Source organism: Pterocles gutturalis, unplaced genomic scaffold (assembly GCF_000699245.1).
Source record: "Pterocles gutturalis isolate BGI_N339 unplaced genomic scaffold, ASM69924v1 scaffold6732, whole genome shotgun sequence".
NCBI classification, from domain to species: Eukaryota; Metazoa; Chordata; class Aves; order Pterocliformes; family Pteroclidae; genus Pterocles; species Pterocles gutturalis.
In genome coordinates, this window is record NW_010115311.1 from 25,471 (window position 1) to 36,132 (window position 10,662).

The following is a 10,662-nucleotide window of genomic DNA, read 5'->3' on the forward strand; positions in this document are numbered from 1 at the left end:
CTTAAATACATATTGCATCTCCTACATTGCTCCATTTGATTGGCATAAGATACAACATTGCAGCTGTCAGTGAGCTACTGGTGGGTAGGACCCCATTTGTGATACAAATTTTATATGCATTCGATATCAGAAAAAATTGCTAGTATTTAAACCACTCATCAACAAGCAGGGGAAGGACTTGGGCAATTAATAAATGAATTTCTTTATTCATTTCTGTATTTACCAAAAGGTAATATTCTCGTCATTGAAGAAGATCAGAAAATTGTTTATAAGCCCTTAATAAGGAAGAAGAGAAAGCGCCTAATGTTCTTCATTCTCAGCTCTTGAGTGTTACAGACACTACAGTTAAGTACATCCAGGAGCAATCCAAGGCGTACATGCTCTTATTTTGAAGAAAGACAAACAGCATCATTTCTTTTTCTAAGCTGATTCTTGAGTGCAACCCATGTGACATTTTCAATGTTTAATTTTCTCCATGACCATAAACTTTGAAATTGTGATTTATTCCCCATGTATTGCTTGTTAAGTGAGGAACAGGGTCTAAAACTGAAGAGTTTTCCAGGGAGTGCAGGTGTGAGCACTGAATCCTGTAACTAGTAAGGGCTACATGTGCATCATTCGCAGCTTACACTTGTAAACTCAGCCAACCCATGTTTGAGCTGTGTCGCTACAGAAATAATAACCCTGATGACTTTCAGAGACTTATGGCTTTGAGATGCTTTCTGTAAACAAAAGAAAAATATAGCTAGTCTAGAAGGGTCTAAGTCAGATGAAATAAAACTAAGACATGATCAACAGAACAGTACTTTAAAAAATCATTTTGAATAGTCTAGAGTATTATCCCAGATTTATGGTGATTGTGCCCCTTGAAGCACTTGCCAAGTTTATGTGCAGTTTGTGTGGTTTTTGAATGCTCGGCACAAAGTGACACGGAGAGGGCTTTTTTCACAGGCGCTGCTTCTCCTGTTAATTCAAACTCCCTAAGGCTTCTCATAGAATAATTTCAAATATTGTTAGCTAATATGTTCATCTGCATAATATAACCTCTAAGATTTTCTCCCTATTAAGTGTGTGATGGGTGTGAGTTTTTGGGAAGGTCATTATCTGAACTGTGATCTTAATGAAGGGGACGAGGTATTCATGTGCACATCTTGAAGAGCTCCACCGCAGTGCTGGGATAGTTAAGAGTTGCCTAAAGTAGACTTTGTGTCAAGAGACAAATTGAATGACTGAAGGAATAGAGGGCAAATCAGAGGGTCCAACTGATGTATGCAATGCATAGGTCAGGATGAAACGAAAGGTCACCTGAAGCACATCTGTTAGATTTCAGAAACTTCGACTGGTATCTTTGAATGACTGCAAGAGTGTTTCCCCCACCAGAGGTATTACACTAGTTACTTTGCTTTTAAAAATAAGACCTGGATTAATTTGTTAAAAACCAAGCCTAAACTGTGTTCTTGCTCTGATGCCTGAGAGAAATCAACCAACTAGTAATGCCAAGTTGAGGAGCATTTGGAGATAAGTGACATTATTCAAAGCCATTACGCTGGACAGTAGCTAACCTCTCCACCTATGCAGACTTACCATTAAGGAATCATCAGAAACCTTCTGACAACATCTTTTCTTCCAAAAATGATGATTTATCCAGAACTAGCTGGAGCAGATGTGGAAGTCAGCCGTACCCCAACTTAGCTGGTAGCAAATGTGCTGCAGAACTCATGTGCACCAGGACTGAGCCAGGATTCAAACCCACCTCTGCCTAAGTGCTGCCAGGCTGTAAGTCACTGCTCTCACACGTAAGCACATGCTCACAGTAGGTTTGGCCCAGTTTGTATTAAATTATTGATACAAAATAGAAATTCCTCAATAGAAAGACTGGGTCAGAAACTGATGAAAAAAATAATAGTTGGGGTCTTTGACTTGGATGAGCCAGGGACAAGTCCTAGGCCTGACTCGGGCAAAGCAAAGGCTTGAGTGTGTGTTTTCCCCGTTCTGTGTGAGCACACAGAGCAGGCAGAGCTCTCTAGTCGTCGGTGTTTTCCTTCTCCTCTTAGCCCCTAGCCTTGGCTGTTGCAGCTTGTTTTGGAATGCTTACAAAGAGTAGGCTCTTTGAGGCAAAGGTTTTGCTTTACTCCGTCTTTGTAGAGTGCCGGGTACGGTGAGACCCTGACCCTGATCGGGAGCTCTGGCTGCAGGGAAGCACGTTGGCAAAGTGCATCACTGCCCTCGGGAACTGATCGCTCGCCAGCGAACAACAGCCTGCCAGCATTCGAGGGACTGGCACCTGTCCGTGCAGTGTGAGAGGTCAGTGCCATAGATTTGATGACATCTCGTTCAAATCCAGAAGGGATTGTGTACGGACCCAAACATCACCCTTAGGAATTTACACAATACCAGGCTGACTGAGACCCTGGGTGAAACAGTTGCATAGTGTCAGTGGTCACAGGACATATGCTCGATACCCATAGTAGTAGCTGTACAGCTGCGTCAACAGAATTTTCCTAAATCCAAATATAATCTAAGGGACATTAGCCTTAAGGGCATGGTAACATACTGGATGATGCGGCTGAGTTGTTTCTTTCACCTCGACAGAAATCCGATGATTCTAGGAAAGAAGAGCAGTTTTTATCAGACTTTTCACTCCTCTGACATGTATTTCAGATTTCGAGCCTTAAACAAGCCTGTTCTGCTGCTTCCTGCTCTCCAGGAATCTGAGGCTTTTTAACTGGGACAGGACCATTAAGCCCAAGGTTTCATGGAATTGTAGGTAAGGGGTAGCAGTGCTGGAGCCAGACCAGTGCTTCATGTGCTCGCTGGGAATGGAACCGTTGGGAACTTTCTCACTGTGCTGGTTACGGTCCCTGCATCGTCACTTCTCATAATGTCCTCGGGCTGTGCTTTTCAAGATAATTTAATGTTGTTCTTCAAGCCGCAGCCCCTTAAATCATGTGATTTTTGCCGTTTGTATGACTTTCCTAAAAACAGAAGTTTCTAGGCCCTAGTTTGCAGAGAGAAATCTAGGAATTAAAGCTCCTTGATGGTTCAGGTAACAGCGGATTGAAGGAGGGGAGGAAACAAACACAAAGCAAACACACAAGTGGGAGGCTTCCTGATTTTTAACCCCCATAACTAGTCGTGGCAGACTGGAATTGATTTTGCTCTAGGACAGGCTGTTGGTTTGAGCTTTCCTTTTGAAGAGGCCAAAGAGGCAAATGAGAAGGCCATCAGCAAGTGTCCTTAAAATTACATTCCAGCAGAAAAACGGAAAACGGTAGTGGGAGAAAGCGAGAAAGTACCAGTTGTGTACAGCACAGGAGAGAGAAGAGTGAGGTGTCAAAGACCTCATAGTGAGGGAAAGGATTTCAGTCAGCTGCAAGAATAACAAAATTAAAAAAAAGAGGGCAAATTCTAGCATGATAAAAATTAGATCATTTGGACTTAACAGCCTGGCATTCCTTTGCCGTCGGTTAAGTTGTTGCAGTTCTGCTGTGTTAGGCACATCCCATCTTATGAGTATTGTTTTGTAAGGGTCAGTATTTTGTGTGTTTGGGTTGGCACTCGTAAATGGCATGAGCTTCTGAATGGCAATTTCTAGTCACAGAAGGGTAAATTGCCTGCAACGTTAATGTAACACCAACAACTGAAGCGGCTCCTTTGCAATGTCATTAGAATGGGAAATGGGCTGTAATGCAAGTCTGGAGGGAACTGAAGTGACGCTGTTTGAATGTGAAATTTTAGGGGGGAACAACTTTGCGCTAGTCTAAGGTTATTGATTGTGGCATTTAAAATGTGAAATTCCATGGAAAGCTCTTCCAAAGAGAGTTGGTCTGTGGAGACCAGCAGCGCTGTACTACGTGAGATATAACAGGAAAATGGGTTCAGTGCAAGTCTGCGGGGACAAGCAACAATGTCACTTTACACGGAAAAATTATTTCAGTGCAAGTCCACAGAGACCTGTAACAATACTGTTTGGGTGTGAGATTCTATGGGAAATGAATTTCAGTACCACTCTGTTAGGCTGAATAAGATCGTTAGATTACGATGAGAACATTATTTGATGGAAAGTGGGCTCAGACAATAGCCACGGAACAGATCGATGTCAGTAAGCTCTCCTGTGAGGCAGCAAAGATACCCAGCCTTTCCTGTTCCTTAAGCAGCGGGGGCTGAGCTTGGGCTCCCAAAGGAACGGAGCACTTGATGGTCTCACCGGGCTGCTGGGATGGCTGAGGAGCAGGCAGAGGGCTGGCCATTGCTGCCTTCTCCTCCCCTGGCCTGGCTGCTCCCCGTGTCTCCCTCTGTGATGGGGCGTGCATGGATCAGAGAATCCACACTGACTGCTCTGAGGCTGCAAAGTCTGGTTTGCTCTGCAAAGCTCAGCACGAAACAGTCCAAACTGGGGGCACGGGAACAAGCATCATGTCAGGGGAATTGTTTTCTCTTACTCACTTCCTCTAGGTACAGTTGTAGCAGGCCCAGTGGGCATGCTTGATCCAGATTTGTTTCAACAGCTCGTGCTGTATTACCCAACTCTCTTACTCTCCCTACGTCCAAACATAATCACAGTTTACGGAAATTCGAGCTCAAGTCATCCTGGCTGTCTACAAACCTTGGGATTTCAACAGCTGATAAGGTAGTTGATGTTTGCATAAAAATCTAAATTTCACAGTTCCAGCCAAACTATCTCAGCAAAAGAGTGCACCAAAACAAGACTCCTGTTTTAAGAAGAGAAGGACAATTTCCAGGCAAGTGATTCACCCTGAGTCCTGTAAGCGCAAATTCTTGGAAGATAGCATTAAGTAACATCTTTAGCAGATGAGGTTATGATGAGATAACCTGAACATTCCTGTGTGTTTCCTCTGTATCATAGGAAATAGCTGCTAACTGCCAAAGTCAGCAGCACCCAAGCAATGCCGCAGGTAGGTGGGAACAGGAGGTGTGAATGAGCGGACTGATTCAGTTCTGTGTTTTGAGAATATGCTCTTAAAGCCACATTTGAGACAATTTATAAGCAATACTTTCCATAATATGACTATAGGAAGCTGTTTGAAAATTTAGTGGTGCTTGTTACATCAATATGAAGACAATAGCCACCAACAGGACAATAACGTAAAGCATTACTGACTCGCTAGTCAGAGAACAACCTTTTCTGAAATGACAGCCCTGTGTGGTCCTGCTGTGTTCCCCAAGTCACGGCTGGTCTCTGACTGAAGCAATCTTCTTCGTGGCAATCCATTTGTTCACCAGTTCTGTCCTCTGTCATTCCACAGAGAGACCTAAACTATTTCTCATTTGTCATTAATTTCTGCAGAAAATTAGCCATCTTCTGGACAAATGTAATGTCCCTCTGCGAAGTGTTCACAGCAAAAATAAAGAATCGTTGTGCAGAGAGTGCAGAAAGAGCTATTTGTCTGAAAGGAAATCAACATCTCTGGCACAAATTGTCCCTGGCTCCAGGTCTGTGTCACAACCCATGTCTCACATTTCTCCTCTGGCTCGGGAAGATGTGTGCTGCAGCGTATAAAGGCAGGTCCGGCTTTGGAAGGATGTTCAGATGCAAAAATCAATTTGTGTCCATCTCTAGTTCTCAATATATGTTGATGTGAAATTTAAGGAAGGCGCTGTGCACTGGTTTGTAGTTTTTTCTGTAACGATCAGCAGAAGCAGTAAATCATATCGAGAAGCATGTAGTCATGGCAAATGACTCAGTTCTTTCTACTAATAAAAGCAGAGGCTTCAGTTCCTGTCTTACAGGATAGCTGATTGATTTACAACATAACAGCTTCTCTTTCAGGCTTCCCAGTATTTGTGTGCAAATAGATTTGAAATAGGAACTGATGAAACCTGAAGATAGGGACCGGATTGTGATCTTAATTGCTTCTGAGAATGGATCTTTTCAGATTTTCTAGATTGTAAAGGTGGAAAAGCCAATTTATAAACTCTTGTAACAATTCGGTGGAATTTTTTATCGTTGTTTGAATTAATCATCTGCCTATCATTAATCTTGATCCTTTGGAGAAAATGGACAGCCTGTGTCCCATTATCTTCCAGCAGAGCTCCCTGGGCTTTCAAACTTTCTCTTGAAAGGGCAGAGGAAATCTTATCTGTTCCATTTCATCACAGTCATGTTGGCAAAGTGTCTTGGGGATGTTCACAGCATGGTTGGAAGCAACATAAAAGCAGAACCCCTTGTTGTTGTAGATGCCTTGGTTTTAGATGTATCCGCCCAAGATCTTGGAGCAGCAGCAGCTTATTCTTATTTTGATCAGCGTTGAGCTGATTCTAGCTTCTTGTGTATGGGAAAGTGGCAGCAAATCTGCTTTCCCCAGGGATGTGTTTGGTGGAGACTGCATGTGAGAACCCTGGGAGACTTTCCTCCCATGGACTCTGAGCCACTGGGCCTCGTTTACACAAAGGGTCATTCTGCACAGAGACACTACACAGACTTAACAAAATTATTGCCCAGATCCCTACTACAGATTGGTACATCTCTGTTACAGGGATGGACTTCTACTCATTTAGCTTAACTGAGTAACAGACTGGCTACAGTCAGGAGAAGCTCGCTGAAGGAGCAAAGCTTCATTAAAAAAAAAAATTGTCTCTGTGTTTTTGTACAACACTTGGAACTGTAATTCAGATTCTCAGCCTGGCACATATTCATCCCAAATCTCTTTGTATTTAATGGAGTCACTCTGAATTTGCATTCAAAGAAGGGCAGAAACAAAATTTAGTTCCTTTAGAATTCCTGATTTTCTGTTGCTTGATTTCCCAGTCTTTGCAGTGCATTAATATTAAAGTTCTTATCTTAAATTGTTTAGTGCTCTTTATTTTAATACCTAGTTAGCCCATTATGTTATATCACAGGATATTGGGAAACGCTTTGTGCAACCTTCTGTTACTACTGAGAAAAGCAAATGAAGCATCAGTTATACCTGTTAGTCAATGGAGAGGGAAGGGAAGTGAACCAACTCAGGCTGGAGCAAGGTAATTTAAACTAAACATCAGGTAAACCTCTATGTAGAGCACTTCAGCTGGGGATCACGATGCCTGGGGGAGTTGTGGAATCAGCACAACAGGAGATCAGAGATCGACTAGGCACCTGCATTTCCAGGAATATTGGGAGAGAAGGAAATCAGTTGCGCTGTGCATGATGAAGTGCTCTGGACGAGACGACAAGCTAATATTTCATTTCAGCTTAAACGACCTTATGTCCATTCCTCTGAAAAATAAAATATCCTTGGGTTAAAAAAAGTGAATGAATGTACACAAGGGAAATCAGGTGAACAGCAGAAATTACCAGATCCTCTCAGTGCTGGAAATGTTCCATTTCTCTTCCCCCAAAACATACACATCAGGGCAGTGAGAGATCTACACTTTGATGTTAATTCACATCTGTACAGTCTAGAGCACACACACAAATCCAGTAATCTTTTGTGCTTCTCAAGCACAGATTCCTTCTCATTTCCCAGCGGTACAACAAAGAATCTCGATGGATGTCAGAGACCCATCAGAATGGACTCTACAGATCAATCTTCTGCTGTTCACTGAATGCCACACGCAGGCCATCACACTGAGAGCACATGCAACCATTTCTTTCCTTTAAAAAGCCAGCATTATTTTATTATTTCAGAGTCTTACATAACTGCATGGTGAAAATGAGAACACAGATCTGGGCCACAAAACATTCCAGCCATTCTCATTGCAAAAGAAACATAAACTTCAGCATCCATCAAACAATTCTCCCTCCAAATGAATAGTGAACATACAAACCCACCATCTCAGCTTGAGTTCCTTTGCAAAAGAAAGCCCTCTGGAGTTATTAAAAATAATAATAAAGTAATCCAGGCTCCCAACAGACAGCATTTGAACATCATGTCAAGTTCCTATAAAGTAGCGCAGCAACACCTCCTTTTACTAATTTCCCTAAATCCCTTGTGCCTTCCCACTGCCACAAATTAAGCCTACATTCCTTTCTGTAAACCTAGCAAGAGTTGCAGTCCCAGTGTCCCCTGTGCCCAGCTCTTTGAGGTCGGATGCTTTGGGTTGTCTGGTTGTTACTCCTGCCTCCCACTGCGATGCCCAATATTTCCCCGGCCCCATCATTTTCCCCCCACCCCCCAGACCGTTACAAATGACTGTTCCTCTGCAGGGTGTCGTGGAGAATGACTTTGTGGGGACAATGTAGGGTCAGTGGCAGCATCAGGCGCGTGTTGAGTGATCTCATGGGGAGGGAGCAGCGTTCCGCTGAAGGCAGCAGTCTTCTGCCTTTCATTTTAATTGGATCTTCACTCTGACAGCTTGGCAAAGCCCAGCCTGAGATCTGTGCTGCGCCTCGTGCAGGTGTGGCCATCTGCGTTCAGTTTCTCTTTGTGTCTGTACTTCTCCCTCTTTTTAATCCCAGTTTTACCTTCCTTCTGTGTCCAGAACTCCCTCTTTGTTTTGTTGTTGCCCTCTTCTCTGCATATTCCCAGTCAACCTCTTCCCATTCTTTCCTTCATGGAAAGCCCCACGGTGCTTGCCTTGGCTCACAGCAACCCGCCACGTGGCTACCCAGTGGGTCCAAGGCGAGTCGACAAGGAGGTCAGGACTGGGAGCATCTTTTTTTTGACAGCTTGGGGAGTAACATGGAGTGGTTCGAGCCAGAGACTGGCAGTGTTTCCCATTGGGTTCTGCTTCTGTCTTCTGCAGAAGTGTTTCACCTTATTGTGCTTCACTTTTTCCACACTTGCCTTCATAAAAACAGAGATAAATAAATTTGTTCTGCCTTCTGAAGCATTGTCATGGCATTGGGTGAAAGACACGATATTAGCATCAAGTGTTCTGGTCATTCCTATGTATTCAGTGAGCACATTCAAGGGAGGTTTGTTTAAACTAGTGCCGCTTTGCCGGATTAAACAGTCAGCCACGAATGAAGCCACTCAGAGATGGGTCTTTGGCCAGGTGCCACGGCCACCAAAGGTCCCAGCAAAGGCAAGTGAGGCTCCTCTTTCCCAGGTATGGCATGGCAGTGAATACTCATCAAAAATTAACATTCCAGGTGGCAGGCGGCAAATGTATGTAAAAAACTCAGCTTCCAGAACAGTGTGGTTTTCAAAAACCCTTGTTGACAGGAAAAACATTTAAAGGAATTTAAAGGAAAAGAGATCAACAGAAAATGTTATAGACATTAGCACACTTAGAATTGGTGGTGACGTAATTGTAGCTGAAACTGCAGGCACAGTAAAGGTTTGTTCGTGTTTTCATATGAAAGCGACCTGCAAGTGAGAGGGAGAATGTCCACACACGATTTCCCTTTCCTTATCTTCTCAACAGGTGTATGAAAGCAACCTGCAAGTGAGAGGGAGAATGTCCATACATGATTTCCCTTTCCTTATCTTCTCAACAGGTATGGTTTTTACCACTCTATTTTTTTTTTTTTTTCCCCCTGAGATCTCCTGAAATGTCTGGAGACCATCAGGGGTGAGCAGTTCTGGTGAACCACTGGTGAAATGGAGTCATGGCAGAGACAAGCTGTGCTGACAAGTGGGGCCAAACCTTGCAGAAGACCCTAGGAAAGCAGATCAGTACCTCTGCTTTGCTGACCATCACTGCCTAGAGCCCACAGGCCCCCTGTGCTCCCACGACATAAAGCTCTGCTTTCTCAGCAATAGCTGTCACTCCATCCTCCTGCTCTGAGCCTCTGCGGACTTAAATACCATTATTCTGCAAGTGCATTCGCAGTGAAGGAAGGAGTGTCTGCTCCTCCCACCCCCTCTAGACACAGAGCAGGACATACTTTCATCCTATAGCCCTAAAGCTGATTTGCCATGTGAAGCGGCTCCCGTTAGATTTCTTCCTTGGACAGATTCCCTGGCCTGACTTAGGTGCCCAGAATGTCTGTCGTAGGCTCAGCAGATCCCACCCAGGCAGTGATTTAATCTGACAGTTCTACTTATTCATGGTGACACCCCGGGCAGCCAGCAGCGGCACAGAATGTTCAAGTAGCGCAGGGAGGAGGAGGTGGGATGGTCGGGTGCCACCACCACCCGCCAGAGCCCGGCTGAACTCCCTGTCCCCAGCAAGAACCCTTCTTTAGCCTGCTCTTCCCAAAAAGGAGGTGGGCTGCCTTTCCATTCACCAAGTACCAGTCCAGCTGCTCCCAGGAGCTTGTTACAGACAGATACACACTCAATAGGCTCCCTCAAGCTGAGTAAATTATGTGTTTGGAGAAAAAGGGGAGGGAAAAAAAAAACCAAAACTGCAAAGCAGTCAGCATGATGGAGCTGTCACCCAGCTGCTCTTTTTGGGGACCACAAGTGTGCAATTAGCATGGAGGACCAGGACATTTTTCTTTGCCCTAAGACACCCACAGCCAGCTCCTGGTGGGAGCCTGGGCTTGTAACTGGTTTTCATGCACAAGCGGCTCCACGGCAAAGCGAACGGCTGCAGGAACCAGGCCACACGGGCTGAGCTGGGAGCCCTGGGAATCCTGCGCTCTTGGAGGTGCAAAAGGAGTGGTACGCACACGCACACGCCTGGAAATGTGGCTTTCGGCGTGGATGTGTGCAGTAGGGACACGTCTGTCTGCGGGTCCCTGGTGCAGGTCTGTGGGTGTACGCAGCACACATCCTCCTTGGCATTCACCAGAGTTCTGTGGTACTTAAGGATAAAGAAGAAGATGTTCTT